The sequence below is a fragment of the Danio rerio genome, chromosome 5, assembly GCF_049306965.1.
Source record: "Danio rerio strain Tuebingen ecotype United States chromosome 5, GRCz12tu, whole genome shotgun sequence".
In the NCBI taxonomy this organism is placed as follows: Eukaryota; Metazoa; Chordata; class Actinopteri; order Cypriniformes; family Danionidae; genus Danio; species Danio rerio.
The window spans coordinates 67802282-67829307 of record NC_133180.1 but is presented as its reverse complement, the minus strand read 5'-3'; the positions used below and the strand labels follow the sequence as shown (position 1 = coordinate 67829307).

The 27026-nt window shown below is 34.3% G+C and overlaps 1 protein-coding gene across 2 annotated transcripts in view; it reads right to left on the bottom strand.

Moving 5' to 3' along the window:
• Nucleotides 1-27026, bottom strand: part of lrwd1 (leucine-rich repeats and WD repeat domain containing 1) — a 779065-nt gene that overhangs the window by 320869 nt on the left and 431170 nt on the right. The gene's annotated exons all lie outside the window — the stretch shown is intronic.

Sequence of the window (27026 nt, the reverse complement as noted above, 5' to 3'; positions counted from 1 at the left end):
CTTTTATTTCAAAATAAAATAAATTATGGAAGTAAAACATTGTCTAAGATCATTTTATATCTAGTTTAAGCAATCTTTCCACAATATATATATATATATATATATATATATATATATATATATATATATATATATATATATATATATATATAATTATACATTAGTCAATGAAATAAACTAGTTGTATGCTGAATTGTACACCTGTCACACTCTAAAATTTAATATTAATTTGGTTAAGAGCTTATTAGAAAATAAATTAAATTAATTTGTATTTTAAACAGAGCATGAACTTATACATTGTGAATAATACACTTTTAATGTGAGATTACAACTTTTAAAATGTTTTTTAAAAATGGGTGTGGTGATGGAAATGACAGTGGTAGAAATGACATTTTATATTAACAGTTTATTGAGAAAAAATTTAAAATGGCTTCACCGATTAGCTTTGAATTGATACTAGCCTTTCATGTATACAAAACACTCTTATTTACCTTCATTTTGTTTGGTTTTTAAAAACATCTTTGAAGGTACAACATGTTTGGATATGACTTTTAATAAATGTATTTCCTTATCAAGCAATATTTACCTTGATTTTTCTTCAAGTGTTGTTGATCAAAATTTAAATTTCCTCCATCTTGAACCTGTTCTCAGATGGCACTATTCATTTTCATAGGAAACCCCTTAAATAATCTTTCACACAAACTTTTAAAAGTTACAGTGTTGTGGTGGAAATGACACTAATACTGTGCGACAGCTATATTTTGTATAAAATGTATATTGATAATAGTCTCACATTAATAGCTATAATATTTTTTAATTATTTCACCAGTGCTTCATTAAGATACATTAACAGATACCAGATCAATCATATTTTTAAATGTTATTTTCATGTTTGCATGTGTTTGTTTATGCAAGGATCAAGTTTATGTATGTGCATGTGTGTGTGTATGTACAAATAAACTCCATACATATGCACACTTGATACACTCTTTACATATACAATCTATACACAGACACACGATAAACTGTAAACATATACACTCCATAAAATGTAACACATAATACTTGTACATATGTATACATACTATACATGAGAACACATGATACACTCTATACATATGCACACATGATACAATCTATACATACACACAATTACATCTATACATATACACGCCATACAAATGCACGCATGATACACTCTAGACATATGCACACTTGACACACTCTACATATACTATCTATACACATACACAATAAACTCTATGCATAAACACTCCAAACATGATACACTAAATATTCACACACAAAACATTATACATGTTCACACAATATACATATGGACACATGATACACACTATACATATACACACATGATACATTCTATACAAATGGACACATGATACACTCTATGCATATACATATGGACACTTGATACACTCTATTCATATGGACACATTCTATACATATACACTCCATACATATGGACACATGATACACTATACATATACACACATGATACAGTCTATACATATGGACACATGATACACTCTATGCATATGGACACATTCTATACATATATTATATACTCTATACACATACATATGGACACGTTCTATACATATACACTCCATACATATGGACACATGACACACTATACATATACACACTCTATACAAATGGACACATGATACACATATACACTTTACATATACACTCGGACACATGATAGACTTTATACACACACATATACACTCTATACATATGGACACATGTACACATGATACATTCTATACATATACAATCATGATTCATTCTATACATATACACTCTATACATATGGACACATGATACACTCCTGTCAGGGTCTTGGATAGAACCCGGGTCTCCGGTGTGAGAAGTCAGTCACTATACCACTGAAAGCTGGTGGAGTTGAAACTCAGCAAACATATACAGACATGAAACATTCTATACATATACACCCCATACATATGATACACTTTATACATATGGACACATGATATATTCTATATGTATACGTTCCATACATATGGACACATGATACACTCTATACATATACAAACATGATACATTCTATACATATACACCCCATACATATGGACACAGGAAACACTCTATACATATGGACACATGATACACTCTAGTCATATGGACACATTCTATACATATATTATACACTCTATACATATACATTCTATACATATGGACACATGCACACTCTATTCATATGGACACATGATTCACTTTATACATATGGACACACGATACACTCCATACCTACGGCCATATGATATACTCTATACATATGGACACATGATACACTCTAGTCATATGGACACATTCTATACATATATTATACACTCTATACATATAAATTCTATACATATGGACACATGCACACTCTATTCATATGGACACATGATTCACTTTATACATATGGACACACGATACACTCCATACCTACGGCCATATGATATACTCTATACATATGGACACTTGACACACTCCATACATATGGACACATTATACACTCCATACATATGGACACATGGTAGACTTTATACATATACACTCCATACATATGGACACATTCTATACATATATGATACACTTTTTACATATACACACATGATACATTCTATACATATAGACACATGATACATTGTATACATATGGACACTATACATGATACACTCTTTACATATGCACACATCATACATAGGGACACATGATACACTCCTGTCAGGGTCTGGGATAGAACCCGGGTCTCCGGTGTGAGAGGTCAGTCACAATACCATTGAGCTACTGGAAGCTGGTGAAATTGCCACTCTGCTAACATATACACACCATACATATGGACACATTGTATACATATACACACACGATACACATGGACACATTATACACTCTAAACATATACACACATGATAGACTTTATACATATGCACTCCATACATATGGACACATTCTATACATATATGATACACTCTATACATATACACACATGATACATTCTATACATATGGGCACACGATACACTCCATACCTACGGACACATGATACACTGGAAACCCTGCAAACATATACACACAAAAAACATTCTATACATATACATTCCATACATATGAACATATGATACACTTTATACATATGGACACATGATACATTCTATACATATACATTTACATATGGACATATGATACACTCTATTCATATGGACACATTCTATACAAACATGATACATTCTATACATATACACCCCATACATATGGACACAGGAAACACTCTATACATATGGACATATGATACATTCTATACATATACACTCCATACATATGGACACATGATTCACTTTATACATATAGACACATGATACATTCTTTACATATACAATCCATACATACGGACACATGATAGACTTTATACATATACACTCCATACATATGGACACATGATACACATGGACACATCATACACTCTTTAAATATACATATGGACACATGATACACTCTATTCATATGGACACATTCTATACATATATTATACACTCTATACATATACATTCCATACATATGGACACATTCTATACATATACACACATGATACATTCTGTACATGTACACTCTATTCATATGGACACATGATACACTCCATACATATGGACACATTATACACTGTATACATATGGACACATGATACACTCTATACACATATACACACATGATACATTCTATACATATACACTCCATAAATATTGACACATGATATACATATGGACACTATACATATACACTTGATACACTTTTTACATATGCACTCCATACATATGGACATGATACACTTTATACATATGGACACATGATACACTCCTGTCAGGGTCTGGGATAGAACCCGGGTCTCCAGTGTGAAAGGTCAGTCACAATACCACTGAGCTACCGGAAGCTGGTGAAATTGCCACTCTGCAAACATATACACACCATACATATGGACACATTGTATACATATACACACACGATACACATGGACACATAATACACTCTAAACATATACACACATGATAGACTTTATACATATGCACTCCATACATATGGACACATTCTATACATATATGATACACTCTATACATATACACACATGATACATTCTATACATATGGACACACGATACACTCCATACCTACGGACATATGATACACTCTATACATATGGACACATGATACATTCTATACATATACACTCTATACATATGGACACATTCTATACATATACACATATGGACACATGATACACTCTATACAAATGGACACATGATAGACTATGTACATGTAAACTCTATACATATGGACACATGATACACTCCATACCTACGGACACATGATACATTCTATACATATTGACACATGATACATGATACATTCTGTACATGTACACTCTATTCATATGGACACATGATACACTCCATACATATGGACACATTATACACTGTATACATATGGACACATGATACACTCTATACACATATACACACATGATACATTCTATACATATACACTCCATAAATATTGACACATGATATACATATGGACACTATACATATACACTTGATACACTTTTTACATATGCACTCCATACATATGGACATGATACACTTTATACATATGGACACATGATACACTCCTGTCAGGGTCTGGGATAGAACCCGGGTCTCCAGTGTGAAAGGTCAGTCACAATACCACTGAGCTACCGGAAGCTGGTGAAATTGCCACTCTGCAAACATATACACACCATACATATGGACACATTGTATACATATACACACACGATACACATGGACACATAATACACTCTAAACATATACACACATGATAGACTTTATACATATGCACTCCATACATATGGACACATTCTATACATATATGATACACTCTATACATATACACACATGATACATTCTATACATATGGACACACGATACACTCCATACCTACGGACACATGATACACTCTATACATATACACTCTATACATATGGACACATTCTATACATATACACATATGGACACATGATACACTCTATACAAATGGACACATGATAGACTATGTACATGTAAACTCTATACATATGGACACATGATACACTCCATACCTACGGACACATGATACATTCTATACATATTGACACATGATACACTCCATACATATGGACACACGATACACTCCATACCTACGGCCATATGATATACTCTATACATATGGACACTTGACACACTCCATACATATGGACACATTATACACTCCATACATATGGACACATGGTAGACTTTATACATATACACTCCATACATATGGACACATTCTATACATATATGATACACTTTTTACATATACACACATGATACATTCTATACATATAGACACATGATACATTGTATACATATGGACACTATACATGATACACTCTTTACATATGCACACATCATACATAGGGACACATGATACACTCCTGTCAGGGTCTGGGATAGAACCCGGGTCTCCGGTGTGAGAGGTCAGTCACAATACCATTGAGCTACTGGAAGCTGGTGAAATTGCCACTCTGCTAACATATACACACCATACATATGGACACATTGTATACATATACACACACGATACACATGGACACATTATACACTCTAAACATATACACACATGATAGACTTTATACATATGCACTCCATACATATGGACACATTCTATACATATATGATACACTCTATACATATACACACATGATACATTCTATACATATGGGCACACGATACACTCCATACCTACGGACACATGATACACTGGAAACCCTGCAAACATATACACACAAAAAACATTCTATACATATACATTCCATACATATGAACATATGATACACTTTATACATATGGACACATGATACATTCTATACATATACATTTACATATGGACATATGATACACTCTATTCATATGGACACATTCTATACAAACATGATACATTCTATACATATACACCCCATACATATGGACACAGGAAACACTCTATACATATGGACATATGATACATTCTATACATATACACTCCATACATATGGACACATGATTCACTTTATACATATAGACACATGATACATTCTTTACATATACAATCCATACATACGGACACATGATAGACTTTATACATATACACTCCATACATATGGACACATGATACACATGGACACATCATACACTCTTTAAATATACATATGGACACATGATACACTCTATTCATATGGACACATTCTATACATATATTATACACTCTATACATATACATTCCATACATATGGACACATTCTATACATATACACACATGATACATTCTGTACATGTACACTCTATTCATATGGACACATGATACACTCCATACATATGGACACATTATACACTGTATACATATGGACACATGATACACTCTATACACATATACACACATGATACATTCTATACATATACACTCCATAAATATTGACACATGATATACATATGGACACTATACATATACACTTGATACACTTTTTACATATGCACTCCATACATATGGACATGATACACTTTATACATATGGACACATGATACACTCCTGTCAGGGTCTGGGATAGAACCCGGGTCTCCAGTGTGAAAGGTCAGTCACAATACCACTGAGCTACCGGAAGCTGGTGAAATTGCCACTCTGCAAACATATACACACCATACATATGGACACATTGTATACATATACACACACGATACACATGGACACATAATACACTCTAAACATATACACACATGATAGACTTTATACATATGCACTCCATACATATGGACACATTCTATACATATATGATACACTCTATACATATACACACATGATACATTCTATACATATGGACACACGATACACTCCATACCTACGGACACATGATACACTCTATACATATACACTCTATACATATGGACACATTCTATACATATACACATATGGACACATGATACACTCTATACAAATGGACACATGATAGACTATGTACATGTAAACTCTATACATATGGACACATGATACACTCCATACCTACGGACACATGATACATTCTATACATATTGACACATGATACACTCCATACATATGGACACACGATACACTCCATACCTACGGCCATATGATATACTCTATACATATGGACACTTGACACACTCCATACATATGGACACATTATACACTCCATACATATGGACACATGGTAGACTTTATACATATACACTCCATACATATGGACACATTCTATACATATATGATACACTTTTTACATATACACACATGATACATTCTATACATATAGACACATGATACATTGTATACATATGGACACTATACATGATACACTCTTTACATATGCACACATCATACATAGGGACACATGATACACTCCTGTCAGGGTCTGGGATAGAACCCGGGTCTCCGGTGTGAGAGGTCAGTCACAATACCATTGAGCTACTGGAAGCTGGTGAAATTGCCACTCTGCTAACATATACACACCATACATATGGACACATTGTATACATATACACACACGATACACATGGACACATTATACACTCTAAACATATACACACATGATAGACTTTATACATATGCACTCCATACATATGGACACATTCTATACATATATGATACACTCTATACATATACACACATGATACATTCTATACATATGGGCACACGATACACTCCATACCTACGGACACATGATACACTGGAAACCCTGCAAACATATACACACAAAAAACATTCTATACATATACATTCCATACATATGAACATATGATACACTTTATACATATGGACACATGATACATTCTATACATATACATTTACATATGGACATATGATACACTCTATTCATATGGACACATTCTATACAAACATGATACATTCTATACATATACACCCCATACATATGGACACAGGAAACACTCTATACATATGGACATATGATACATTCTATACATATACACTCCATACATATGGACACATGATTCACTTTATACATATAGACACATGATACATTCTTTACATATACAATCCATACATACGGACACATGATAGACTTTATACATATACACTCCATACATATGGACACATGATACACATGGACACATCATACACTCTTTAAATATACATATGGACACATGATACACTCTATTCATATGGACACATTCTATACATATATTATACACTCTATACATATACATTCCATACATATGGACACATTCTATACATATACACACATGATACATTCTGTACATGTACACTCTATTCATATGGACACATGATACACTCCATACATATGGACACATTATACACTGTATACATATGGACACATGATACACTCTATACACATATACACACATGATACATTCTATACATATACACTCCATAAATATTGACACATGATATACATATGGACACTATACATATACACTTGATACACTTTTTACATATGCACTCCATACATATGGACATGATACACTTTATACATATGGACACATGATACACTCCTGTCAGGGTCTGGGATAGAACCCGGGTCTCCAGTGTGAAAGGTCAGTCACAATACCACTGAGCTACCGGAAGCTGGTGAAATTGCCACTCTGCAAACATATACACACCATACATATGGACACATTGTATACATATACACACACGATACACATGGACACATAATACACTCTAAACATATACACACATGATAGACTTTATACATATGCACTCCATACATATGGACACATTCTATACATATATGATACACTCTATACATATACACACATGATACATTCTATACATATGGACACACGATACACTCCATACCTACGGACATATGATACACTCTATACATATGGACACATGATACATTCTATACATATACACTCTATACATATGGACACATTCTATACATATACACATATGGACACATGATACACTCTATACAAATGGACACATGATAGACTATGTACATGTAAACTCTATACATATGGACACATGATACACTCCATACCTACGGACACATGATACATTCTATACATATTGACACATGATACATGATACATTCTGTACATGTACACTCTATTCATATGGACACATGATACACTCCATACATATGGACACATTATACACTGTATACATATGGACACATGATACACTCTATACACATATACACACATGATACATTCTATACATATACACTCCATAAATATTGACACATGATATACATATGGACACTATACATATACACTTGATACACTTTTTACATATGCACTCCATACATATGGACATGATACACTTTATACATATGGACACATGATACACTCCTGTCAGGGTCTGGGATAGAACCCGGGTCTCCAGTGTGAAAGGTCAGTCACAATACCACTGAGCTACCGGAAGCTGGTGAAATTGCCACTCTGCAAACATATACACACCATACATATGGACACATTGTATACATATACACACACGATACACATGGACACATAATACACTCTAAACATATACACACATGATAGACTTTATACATATGCACTCCATACATATGGACACATTCTATACATATATGATACACTCTATACATATACACACATGATACATTCTATACATATGGACACACGATACACTCCATACCTACGGACACATGATACACTCTATACATATACACTCTATACATATGGACACATTCTATACATATACACATATGGACACATGATACACTCTATACAAATGGACACATGATAGACTATGTACATGTAAACTCTATACATATGGACACATGATACACTCCATACCTACGGACACATGATACATTCTATACATATTGACACATGATACACTCCATACATATGGACACATTATACACTCTATACAAATGGACACATGATACATTCTATACATATACAATCATGTTTCATTCTATACATCATTCTATACATATACATACATTTGATACACTCTTGTCAGGGTCTTGGATAGAACCCGGGTCTCCGGTGTTATATCAGTTAGATAGACTTAATACATATACACTCCATACATATGGACACATTCTATACATATATGATACACTTTTTACATATACACACATGATACATTCTATACATATGGACACATGATACATTCCATACATATACACATGGACACATGATACATTCTATACATAATACACTGTTTACATATACATATATGATAGACTCTATACATATACACACATGATACATTCTATACATATGGAAACGTGATATACTCCTGTCAAGGTCTGGGATAGAACTCTGGTCTCCAGTGTGCCCTCCAGAGGTCAGTCACAATACCACTGAGCTACTGGAAGCTGTTGAAGTTGACACTTTGCAAGCATATACACATGATACATTATATACATATACACTCCATACATATGGACACATGATACACTCTATACACATATGATACATTTTATACATATACACTCCATACATATTGACACATGATATACATATGGACACTATACATATACACATGATACACTTTCTACATATGCACTCCATACATATGGACATGATACACTTTATAGATATGGACACATGATACACTCCTGTCGGGGTCTGGGATAGAACTCGGGTCTCCGGTGTGAGAGGTCAGTCACAATACCACTGAGCTACCGGAAGCTGGTGAAATTGCCACTCTGCAAACATATACACACCATACATATGGACACATTGTATACATATACACACACACAATACACTCTAAACATATACACACATGATAGACTTTATACATATGCACTCCATACATATGGACACATTCTATACATATATGATACACTCTATACATATACACAAATGAAACATGCTATACATATACACCCCATACATATGAACATATGATACACTTTATACATATGGACACATGATGCATTTTATACATATACATATGGACACATTCTATACATATATTATACACTCTATACATATGGACACATGATAGATTTTGTACATGTACACTCTATACTTATGGACACATGATACACTCCATACGGACACATTATACACTCTATACATATGGACACATGATACACTCTTCACATATGGAAACATGACAGACTTTATACATATACTCTCCATACATATGGACACATTCTATACATATATGATACACTTTTTACATATACACACATGATACATTCTATACATATACACACCATACATACTGACACATGATACACTCTTGTCAGGGTCTGGGATATATATATATTATACACTCTATACACATGGACACTATACATATGTATACACTATACATATACACATGATACACTCTTTACATATGCACTCCATACACATGGACATGATACATTCTATACATATGGACGCTACATATAGACAGTCTATACATATAGACTCCATACATATGGACATGATACACTTTATACATATGGACACATGATACACTCCTGTCAGGGTCTGGGATAGAACCCGGGTCTCCAGTGTGAGAGGTCAGTCACAATACCACTGAGCTACCAGAAGCTGGTGATATTGCCACTCTGCAAACATATACATACACTCTATACATATACACACGATACATTCTATACATATGGACACACGATACACTCCATACCTAAAGACACATGATACACTCTATACATATGGACACATTCTATACATATACAATCATGATCCACTCTATACATTTACACTCTATACATATACATTCCATACATATGGACACATTATATACATATACACATGATAGACTTTGTACATGTAAACTCTATACATATGGACACATGATACACTCCATACCTACGGACACATGATACACTCTATACAAATGGACACATTCTATACATATACAATCATGATTCATTCTATACATATACATACACTTGATACACTCCTGTCAGGGTCTTGGATAGAACCCGGGTCTCCGGTGTGAGAGGTTGGTCACTATACCACTGAAGCTGGTAGATTGACACTCTGCAACATACACTCTATACATATACATTCTATATATATACACACTTGATACACTCTATACATATGGACACATGATAGACTTTGTACATGTACACTCTACACATATGGACACATGATACACTCCATACCTACGGACACATGATACACTCCATACATACGGACACATTATACACTCTATACATATACAAACATGATAAATTCTATACATATACACTCCATACGTATGGACTCATGATACATTTAATACATATATAGACACATGATACATTCTTTAAATATACATATGGACCCATGATACACTCTATTCATATGGACACATTCTATATATATATTATACACTCTATACACATGGACACTATACATATGTATACACTATACATATACACATGATACACTCTTTACATATGCACTCCATACACATGGACATGATACATTCTATACATATGGACGCTACATATAGACAGTCTATACATATAGACTCCATACATATGGACATGATACACTTTATACATATGGACACATGATACACTCCTGTCAGGGTCTGGGATAGAACCCGGGTCTCCAGTGTGAGAGGTCAGTCACAATACCACTGAGCTACCAGAAGCTGGTGAAATTGCCACTCTGCAAACATATACATACACTCTATACATATACACACGATACATTCTATACATATGGACACACGATACACTCCATACCTAAAGACACATGATACACTCTATACATATGGACACATTCTATACATATACAATCATGATCCACTCTATACATTTACACTCTATACATATACATTCCATACATATGCACACTTGATACACTTTACATATACAATCTATACACAGACACACGATAAACTGTAAACATATACACTCCATAAAATGTAACACATAATACTTGTACATATGTATACATACTATACATGAGGACACATGATACACTCTATACATATGCACACGATACAATCTATACATACACACAATAAACTATACATATACACGCCATACAAATGCACGCATAATACACTATAGACATATGCACACTTGACACACTCTACATATACTATCTATACACATACACAATAAACTCTATGCATAAACACTCCAAACATGATACACTAAATATTCACACACAAAACATTATACATGTTCACACAATATACATATGGACACATGATACACACTATACATATACACACATGATACATTCTATACAAATGGACACATGATACACTCTATGCATATACATATGGACACTTGATACACTCTATTCATATGGACACATTCTATACATATACACTCCATACATATGGACACATGATACACTATACATATACACACATGATACAGTCTATACATATGGACACATGATACACTCTATGCATATGGACACATTCTATACATATATTATATACTCTATACACATACATATGGACACGTTCTATACATATACACTCCATACATATGGACACATGACACACTATACATATACACACTCTATACAAATGGACACATGATACACATATACACTTTACATATACACTCGGACACATGATAGACTTTATACACACACATATACACTCTATACATATGGACACATGTACACATGATACATTCTATACATATACAATCATGATTCATTCTATACATATACACTCTATACATATGGACACATGATACACTCCTGTCAGGGTCTTGGATAGAACCCGGGTCTCCGGTGTGAGAAGTCAGTCACTATACCACTGAAAGCTGGTGGAGTTGAAACTCAGCAAACATATACACACATGAAACATTCTATACATATACACCCCATACATATGATACACTTTATACATATGGACACATGATATATTCTATACGTATACGTTCCATACATATGGACACATGATACACTCTATACATATACAAACATGATACATTCTATACATATACACCCCATACATATGGACACAGGAAACACTCTATACATATGGACACATGATACACTCTAGTCACATGGACACATTCTATACATATATTATACACTCTATACATATACATTCTATACATATGGACACATGCACACTCTATTCATATGGACACATGATTCACTTTATACATATGGACACACGATACACTCCATACCTACGGCCATATGATATACTCTATACATATGGACACTTGACACACTCCATACATATGGACACATTATACACTCCATACATATGGACACATGGTAGACTTTATACATATACACTCCATACATATGGACACATTCTATACATATATGATACACTTTTTACATATACACACATGATACATTCTATACATATAGACACATGATACATTGTATACATATGGACACTATACATATACACATGATACACTCTTTACATATGCACACATCATACATAGGGACACATGATACACTCCTGTCAGGGTCTGGGATAGAACCCGGGTCTCCGGTGTGAGAGGTCAGTCACAATACCATTGAGCTACCGGAAGCTGGTGAAATTGCCACTCTGCTAACATATACACACCATACATATGGACACATTGTATACATATACACACACGATACACATGGACACATTATACACTCTAAACATATACACACATGATAGACTTTATACATATGCACTCCATACATATGGACACATTCTATACATATATGATACACTCTATACATATACACACATGATACATTCTATACATATGGGCACACGATACACTCCATACCTACGGACACATGATACACTGGAAACCCTGCAAACATATACACACAAAAAACATTCTATACATATACATTCCATACATATGAACATATGATACACTTTATACATATGGACACATGATACACTCTATTCATATGGACACATTCTATACAAACATGATACATTCTATACATATACACCCCATACATATGGACACAGGAAACACTCTATACATATGGACATGTGATACATTCTATACATATACACTCCATACATATGGACACATGATTCACTTTATACATATAGACACATGATACATTCTTTACATATACAATCCATACATACGGACACATGATAGACTTTATACATATACACTCCATACATATGGACACATCATACACTCTTTAAATATACATATGGACACATGATACACTCTATTCATATGGACACATTCTATACATAGATTATACACTCTATACATATACATTCCATACATATGGACACATTCTATACATATACACACATGATACATTCTATACATATACACATGGGCACATGATAGACTTTGTACATGTACACTCTATTCATATGGACACATGATACACTCCATACATATGGACACATTATACACTGTATGCATATGGACACATGATACACTCTATACACATATACACACATGATACATTCTATACATATACACTCCATAAATATTGACACATGATATACATATGGACACTATTCATATACACTTGATACACTTTTTACATATGCACTCCATACATATGGACATGATACACTTTATACATATGGACACATGATACACTCCTGTCAGGGTCTGGGATAGAACCCGGGTCTCCAGTGTGAAAGGTCAGTCACAATACCACTGAGCTACCGGAAGCTGGTGAAATTGCCACTCTGCAAACATATACACACCATACATATGGACACATTGTATACATATACACACACGATACACATGGACACATAATACACTCTAAACATATACACACATGATAGACTTTATACATATGCACTCCATACATATGGACACATTCTATACATATATGATACACTCTATACATATACACACATGATACATTCTATACATATGGACACACGATACACTCCATACCTACGGACACATGATACACTCTATACATATTGACACATGATACATTCTATACATATACACTCTATACATATGGACACATTCTATACATATACACATATGGACACATGATACACTCTATACAAATGGACACATGATAGACTATGTACATGTAAACTCTATACATATGGACACATGATACACTCCATACCTACAGACACATGATACATTCTATACATATTGACACATGATACACTCCATACATATGGACACATTATACACTCTATACAAATGGACACATGATACATTCTATACATATACAATCATGTTTCATTCTATACATCATTCTATACATATACATACATTTGATACACTCTTGTCAGGGTCTTGGATAGAACCCGGGTCTCCGGTGTTATATCAGTTAGATAGACTTAATACATATACACTCCATACATATGGACACATTCTATACATATATGATACACTTTTTACATATACACACATGATACATTCTATACATATGGACACATGATACATTCCATACATATACACTGTTTACATATACACATGGACACATGATACATTCTATACATAATACACTGTTTACATATACATATATGATAGACTCTATACATATACACACACATGATACATTCTATACATATTGAAACGTGATATACTCCTGTCAAGGTCTGGGATAGAACTCCGGTCTCCAGTGTGCCCTCCAGAGGTCAGTCACAATACCACTGAGCTACTGGAAGCTGTTGAAGTTGACACTTTGCAAGCATATACACATGATACATTATATACATATACACTCCATACATATGGACACATGATACACTCTATACACATATGATACATTCTATACATATACACTCCATACATATTGACACATGATACACTCTGTACATATGCACTCTATACATATGGACATGGTACACTTTATACATATAGACACATGATACACTGTTTACATATACACGCCATACATATGGACACATGATACACTCCTGTCAGGGTCTGGGATAGAACCCGGGTCTCCGGTGTGAGAGGTCAGTCAATTGCATACATATACACAGCCCAAACAGTTTCACACTTTATACATATGCACATATGATACAATCCATACACACACACAATAAACTGTAACCATATACACTCTATACATACATATATTTATACACACTCTATACATGTGGACACAATACACTCCATACATTTGCACACATGATACATGTCTGTACTTTTACACTCTATACATTTACTATCTATACACACACACACACACAGAGACACAATAAACTAAACATATACACGCCATACACACACATGATACACTTTATACATATACACTCTTTACATATACACTTCATACATATGCACGCATGATACACTCCTGGGTCTAGGATAGAACCCAGGTCTCTGGTGTGAGAGGTCATTCACGAAACCACTGAGCTACTGGAAGTTGATGAACACTGCATACATATTCAGTTCATACATATGCATAGCTCATACATCTACACACTCTATACATAGGCACACGATACACTACATACATATACAATCTATACACACGATAAACTCTAAACATATACACGCCATACATATACACACACACAATACACTATATTTAGGTATATACACTCTATACATATGGACACAATACACCACACATACAGTATGCACACGATACAATCTATACATATACACACACATTAAACAGGCTATACATATGCACACATGATACATTCTATAAATATACTCTATACATACACACTTTATACATTTGGACACATGATACACCCCATAAATATGCACTCTATACACATACACATTCAATACAAATGGACACATGATACAATCTATACATATACAGTCTATACATATATACACACACAGTACACTCCTGTTAGGGTCTGGGATAAAACCCGGGTCTCTGGTGTGAAAAGTGAGTCGTGTAACATACTGGAAGTTGATGAACACTCTGCATACATATGCACACATGATACAATCTATACATACGCTGTATACATATACACACGATACACCCTATTCACAACACACTCTATACATTTGGGCACATGATACGCTCCATACATATACACTACATACATATACACACAACACACTCTATACCAGGGGTCACCAACATGGTAGCCCAGGTAGCCCGCGAGGATCACGTGTTGCCCGCAGGCCTGTTCTAAAAATAGCTCACCATAGCGCCACTTACCAGTAAGCTTCATCTAAAATAAAAGTAATTATTTAAAAATGTAAATATTTGCAGGGATATATAAAAATAAAGTGTTGCACGTTGATGCATTTAATACAGGGTATTTCCTACCCTGTTAAATCATTGTTGATAACTTTTGTGAGAATCATTAACATAATCAGTGTCTTCACATGGATGAATATCATTACTTATTACCAAAAACATAAAGTATAATTAAAAGTGAATTGAGCAAATTTGTTATTTGAGAAGTGTTTATCAAACTGGTAGCTACCACATTAATCGGTACCCAAGAAGTAGCTCTCAGTTTCATAAAGGTTGGTGACCCCTGCTCTGTACATATACATTTTATACAAGATATACTCTATATGTATACACCCCATATGTACACACACATGATACACTATACATATGCACACTTGATACATTTTATACATATACACACACACGATACACATACACATGATACATTGTATACATATACAAATATTCTACACATATACACACACACACACACACAATACACTCCTGTCAGGGTCTTTGGCGTGAGAGGTGAGTCACGTAACCACTGAGCTACTGGAAGCTGATAAACCCAAAATGGAGTGTTTCATGTGTGTATATGTATAGTGTGTATATGTATAAGATGTATTGTGTGTGTATTGTATCATGTGTGCATATGTATGGGAGTGTAGTATGTGTACATGTATAGAATGCATCATGTGTGCATATGTATGGAGTGTATCGCGTGTGTATATGTATAGAATATTTGTTTATGTATAGTATGCATCGTGTGTAAATGAATAGTGTATTATGTGTATATATTTATGGGAGTGTATCGTGTGTGTATTTATGAATAGTATACATCATGTGTGCATATGTAGTGTATCTTGTGTGTGTATGTAGAGTGTATCATGTGTGCATACTCTATGTATGGGAGTGTATTGTGTTTATGTATAAAATGCATCATGTGTGCACATGTATGGAGTGTATTGTGTGTGTATATATGTATAGAATACTTATATATGTATAGTGTATCATGTGTGCATATGCATGGAGAGTATCATGTGTGCATTACAACCAATATTCTATGTTGAGTAAAGAATAATCTTACATGCAAATATTGAGGAAATTAAAAACTAAATTTGCTCAATCGGGTCATAGGACCAGCTACCACACACATGCACATCTGATTGGCTGAAACATTGAATCGATTGGTTGAAACACTGCATCATAAGCTCCACCCTTATTGATCCTGGAACACTTATTAAGCCGCCTTTCCACTGCACACGACATTTGGACACGACTGTCAGAGTACACCCTTTTGTGGCAGTCGCACAGAATTTTCAGTGTTATCGTGCACCATGGGAGAGAAGCTGTTAAAAGTTACAGTGTTGTGGTGGAAATGACACTAATACTGTGCGACAGCTATATTTTGTATAAAAATGTATATTGATAATAGTCTCACATTAATAGCTATAATATTTTTTAATTATTTCACCAGTGCTTCATTAAGATACATTAACAGATACCAGATCAATCATATTTTTAAATGTTATTTTCATGTTTGCATGTGTTTGTTTATGCAAGGATCAAGTTTATGTATGTGCATGTGTGTGTGTATGTACAAATAAACTCCATACATATGCACACTTGATACACTTTACATATACAATCTATACACAGACACACGATAAACTGTAAACATATACACTCCATAAAATGTAACACATAATACTTGTACATATGTATACATACTATACATGAGAACACATGATACACTCTATACATATGCACACGATACAATCTATACATACACACAATAAACTATACATATACACGCCATACAAATGCACGCATAATACACTATAGACATATGCACACTTGACACACTCTACATATACTATCTATACACATACACAATAAACTCTATGCATAAACACTCCAAACATGATACACTAAATATTCACACACAAAACATTATACATGTTCACACAATATACATATGGACACATGATACACACTATACATATACACACATGATACATTCTATACAAATGGACACATGATACACTCTATGCATATACATATGGACACTTGATACACTCTATTCATATGGACACATTCTATACATATACACTCCATACATATGGACACATGATACACTATACATATACACACATGATACAGTCTATACATATGGACACATGATACACTCTATGCATATGGACACATTCTATACATATATTATATACTCTATACACATACATATGGACACGTTCTATACATATACACTCCATACATATGGACACATGACACACTATACATATACACACTCTATACAAATGGACACATGATACACATATACACTTTACATATACACTCGGACACATGATAGACTTTATACACACACATATACACTCTATACATATGGACACATGTACACATGATACATTCTATACATATACAATCATGATTCATTCTATACATATACACTCTATACATATGGACACATGATACACTCCTGTCAGGGTCTTGGATAGAACCCGGGTCTCCGGTGTGAGAAGTCAGTCACTATACCACTGAAAGCTGGTGGAGTTGAAACTCAGCAAACATATACACACATGAAACATTCTATACATATACACCCCATACATATGATACACTTTATACATATGGACACATGATATATTCTATACGTATACGTTCCATACATATGGACACATGATACACTCTATACATATACAAACATGATACATTCTATACATATACACCCCATACATATGGACACAGGAAACACTCTATACATATGGACACATGATACACTCTAGTCATATGGACACATTCTATACATATATTATACACTCTATACATATACATTCTATACATATGGACACATGCACACTCTATTCATATGGACACATGATTCACTTTATACATATGGACACACGATACACTCCATACCTACGGCCATATGATATACTCTATACATATGGACACTTGACACACTCCATACATATGGACACATTATACACTCCATACATATGGACACATGGTAGACTTTATACATATACACTCCATACATATGGACACATTCTATACATATATGATACACTTTTTACATATACACACATGATACATTCTATACATATAGACACATGATACATTGTATACATATGGACACTATACATATACACATGATACACTCTTTACATATGCACACATCATACATAGGGACACATGATACACTCCTGTCAGGGTCTGGGATAGAACCCGGGTCTCCGGTGTGAGAGGTCAGTCACAATACCATTGAGCTACCGGAAGCTGGTGAAATTGCCACTCTGCTAACATATACACACCATACATATGGACACATTGTATACATATACACACACGATACACATGGACACATTATACACTCTAAACATATACACACATGATAGACTTTATACATATGCACTCCATACATATGGACACATTCTATACATATATGATACACTCTATACATATACACACATGATACATTCTATACATATGGGCACACGATACACTCCATACCTACGGACACATGATACACTGGAAACCCTGCAAACATATACACACAAAAAACATTCTATACATATACATTCCATACATATGAACATATGATACACTTTATACATATGGACACATGATACACTCTATTCATATGGACACATTCTATACAAACATGATACATTCTATACATATACACCCCATACATATGGACACAGGAAACACTCTATACATATGGACATGTGATACATTCTATACATATACACTCCATACATATGGACACATGATTCACTTTATACATATAGACACATGATACATTCTTTACATATACAATCCATACATACGGACACATGATAGACTTTATACATATACACTCCATACATATGGACACATCATACACTCTTTAAATATACATATGGACACATGATACACTCTATTCATATGGACACATTCTATACATAGATTATACACTCTATACATATACATTCCATACATATGGACACATTCTATACATATACACATGGGCACATGATAGACTTTGTACATGTACACTCTATTCATATGGACACATGATACACTCCATACATATGGACACATTATACACTGTATGCATATGGACACATGATACACTCTATACACATATACACACATGATACATTCTATACATATACACTCCATAAATATTGACACATGATATACATATGGACACTATTCATATACACTTGATACACTTTTTACATATGCACTCCATACATATGGACATGATACACTTTATACATATGGACACATGATACACTCCTGTCAGGGTCTGGGATAGAACCCGGGTCTCCAGTGTGAAAGGTCAGTCACAATACCACTGAGCTACCGGAAGCTGGTGAAATTGCCACTCTGCAAACATATACACACCATACATATGGACACATTGTATACATATACACACACGATACACATGGACACATAATACACTCTAAACATATACACACATGATAGACTTTATACATATGCACTCCATACATATGGACACATTCTATACATATATGATACACTCTATACATATACACACATGATACATTCTATACATATGGACACACGATACACTCCATACCTACGGACACATGATACACTCTATACATATTGACACATGATACATTCTATACATATACACTCTATACATATGGACACATTCTATACATATACACATGATACACTCTATACAAATGGACACATGATAGACTATGTACATGTAAACTCTATACATATGGACACATGATACACTCCATACCTACAGACACATGATACATTCTATACATATTGACACATGATACACTCCATACATATGGACACATTATACACTCTATACAAATGGACACATGATACATTCTATACATATACAATCATGTTTCATTCTATACATCATTCTATACATATACATACATTTGATACACTCTTGTCAGGGTCTTGGATAGAACTCGGGTCTCAGGTGTTATATCAGTTAGATAGACTTAATACATATACACTCCATACATATGGACACATTCTATACATATATGATACACTTTTTACATATACACACATGATACATTCTATACATATGGACACATGATACATTCCATACATATACACTGTTTACATATACACATGGACACATGATACATTCTATACATAATACACTGTTTACATATACATATATGATAGACTCTATACATATACACACACATGATACATTCTATACATATTGAAACGTGATATACTCCTGTCAAGGTCTGGGATAGAACTCCGGTCTCCAGTGTGCCCTCCAGAGGTCAGTCACAATACCACTGAGCTACTGGAAGCTGTTGAAGTTGACACTTTGCAAGCATATACACATGATACATTATATACATATACACTCCATACATATTGACACATGATACACTCTGTACATATGCACTCTATACATATGGACATGGTACACTTTATACATATAGACACATGATACACTGTTTACATATACACGCCATACATATGGACACATGATACACTCCTGTCAGGGTCTGGGATAGAACCCGGGTCTCCGGTGTGAGAGGTCAGTCAATTGCATACATATACACAGCCCAAACAGTTTCACACTTTATACATATGCACATATGATACAATCCATACACACACACAATAAACTGTAACCATATACACTCTATACATACATATATTTATACACACTCTATACATGTGGACACAATACACTCCATACATTTGCACACATGATACATGTCTGTACTTTTACACTCTATACATTTACTATCTATACACACACACACACACAGAGACACAATAAACTAAACATATACACGCCATACACACACATGATACACTTTATACATATACACTCTTTACATATACACTTCATACATATGCACGCATGATACACTCCTGGGTCTAGGATAGAACCCAGGTCTCTGGTGTGAGAGGTCATTCACGAAACCACTGAGCTACTGGAAGTTGATGAACACTGCATACATATTCAGTTCATACATATGCATAGCTCATACATCTACACACTCTATACATAGGCACACGATACACTACATACATATACAATCTATACACACGATAAACTCTAAACATATACACGCCATACATATACACACACACAATACACTATATTTAGGTATATACACTCTATACATATGGACACAATACACCACACATACAGTATGCACACGATACAATCTATACATATACACACACATTAAACAGGCTATACATATGCACACATGATACATTCTATAAATATACTCTATACATACACACTTTATACATTTGGACACATGATACACCCCATAAATATGCACTCTATACACATACACATTCAATACAAATGGACACATGATACAATCTATACATATACAGTCTATACATATATACACACACAGTACACTCCTGTTAGGGTCTGGGATAAAACCCGGGTCTCTGGTGTGAAAAGTGAGTCGTGTAACATACTGGAAGTTGATGAACACTCTGCATACATATGCACACATGATACAATCTATACATACGCTGTATACATATACACACGATACACCCTATTCACAACACACTCTATACATTTGGGCACATGATACGCTCCATACATATACACTACATACATATACACACAACACACTCTATACCAGGGGTCACCAACATGGTAGCCCAGGTAGCCCGCGAGGATCACGTGTTGCCCGCAGGCCTGTTCTAAAAATAGCTCACCATAGCGCCACTTACAAGTAAGCTTCATCTAAAATAAAAGTAATTATTTAAAAATTTAAATATTTGCAGGGATATATAAAAATAAAGTGTTGCACGTTGATGCATTTAATACAGGGTATTTCCTACCCTGTTAAATCATTGTTGATAACTTTTGTGAGAATCATTAACATAATCAGTGTCTTCACATGGATGAATATCATTACTTATTACCAAAAACATAAAGTATAATTAAAAGTGAATTGAGCAAATTTGTTATTTGAGAAGTGTTTATCAAACTGGTAGCTACCACATTAATCGGTACCCAAGAAGTAGCTCTCAGTTTCATAAAGGTTGGTGACCCCTGCTCTGTACATATACATTTTATACATGATATACTCTATATGTATACACCCCATATGTACACACACATGATACACTATACATATGCACACTTGATACATTTTATACATATACACACACACGATACACATACACATGATACATTGTATACATATACAAATATTCTACACATATACACACACACACACACACAATACACTCCTGTCAGGGTCTTTGGCGTGAGAGGTGAGTCACGTAACCACTGAGCTACTGGAAGCTGATGAACCCAAAATGGAGTGTATCATGAGTGCATATGTATAGTGTGTATATGTATAAGATGTATTGTGTGTGTATTGTATCATGTATGCATATGTATGGGAGTGTAGTATGTGTACATGTATAGAATGCATCGTGTGCATATGTATGGAGTGTATCGCGTGTCTATGTATAGAATATTTGTTTATGTATAGTATGCATCGTGTGTATATGAATAGTGTATTATGTGTGTATATTTATGGGAGTGTATCGTGTGTGTATTTATGAATAGTATACATCATGTGTGCATATATAGTGTATCTTGTGTGTGTATGTAGAGTGTATCATGTGTGCATACTCTATGTATGGGAGTGTATTCTGTGTATTTATGTATAAAATGCATCATGTGTGCTTATGTATGGAGTGTATTGTGTGTGTGTATATATGTATAGAATACTTATATATGTATAGTGTATCATGTGTGCATTACAACCAATATCCTATATTGATTAATGAATAGTCTTACATGCAAACATTGAGGAAATTAACTTACCTTCACAGAACGCGATGATGCTGTCAGGATGGGATTCAAAAGCTAAATTTGCTCTATCGGGTCATAGGACCAGCTACCACACACATGCACATCTGATTGGCTGAAACATTGAATCGATTGGTTGAAACATTGCATCATAAGCTCCACCCTTGTTGACCCTGGAACACTTAAGCCGCCTTTCCACTGCACACGACATTTGGACACGACTGTCAGAGTACACCCCTTTGTGGCAGTCGCACAGAATTTTCAGTGTTATCGTGCACCATGGGAGAGAAGCTGTTCTCGCAGTGTCCAAAATAAAGTGCAAAAAGAGCCTTTATTCTCCGTGCGTTTACCATGATTGAATGGATGAATGAACAAATACTAAAAACTCATAGACCGCTAAAATGTTTTGAGGGAATGTGGAGGCAACATAAAAAAAAATCGTATTTTTTACTACTCATTTATATATAGAAATGCTTTTTTTTTTAAAAATAACAAAAATGTCTGTCGCTTGTCGTGTCCAGTGGAAAGGAGGTTTTAGAGCTCAGCAATATCAGGACGTTCAATATTAACTCAATATTTTGATTAATTCTGTCTAACATTGGTTACCAGTACTGTTGTCCTCATGGAATTTTCATTCTAAAATGGCCGCCGCATGACGTTAGACAGAATGAATTAAAATATTAAGTTAAATAGGAGTTCAAATATTTTGGGATACTATGTAATGTAATACTATAATGAGTATAAACCCTTTGAAAAGTACAATTTTAAACAATATCTCAATAAAAAACAAAGGCCAAGTTTAATAGCATATGTTTAAGTTATAATAGTTAAGAAAATAAACTTAAATTACTATGCCTTTTAGTTTTACTCAACTAAGGGGGATGCAGAAACGAGTCTACCCCACATCAAAAACTATTTTTACAATTCTAAGCTCTCCGATACTGCAGCGAATGGTTCTGGGCATGCGTGCACATCAATATTGGATATTTGCAACACTGTACAATAATTACTCCAAAAAAACAAACAAAAAGCGCTCAGGGTTAACTCAAATATTTGGCCAGTGCTCTTTGGGTGAGGGATTCATCAA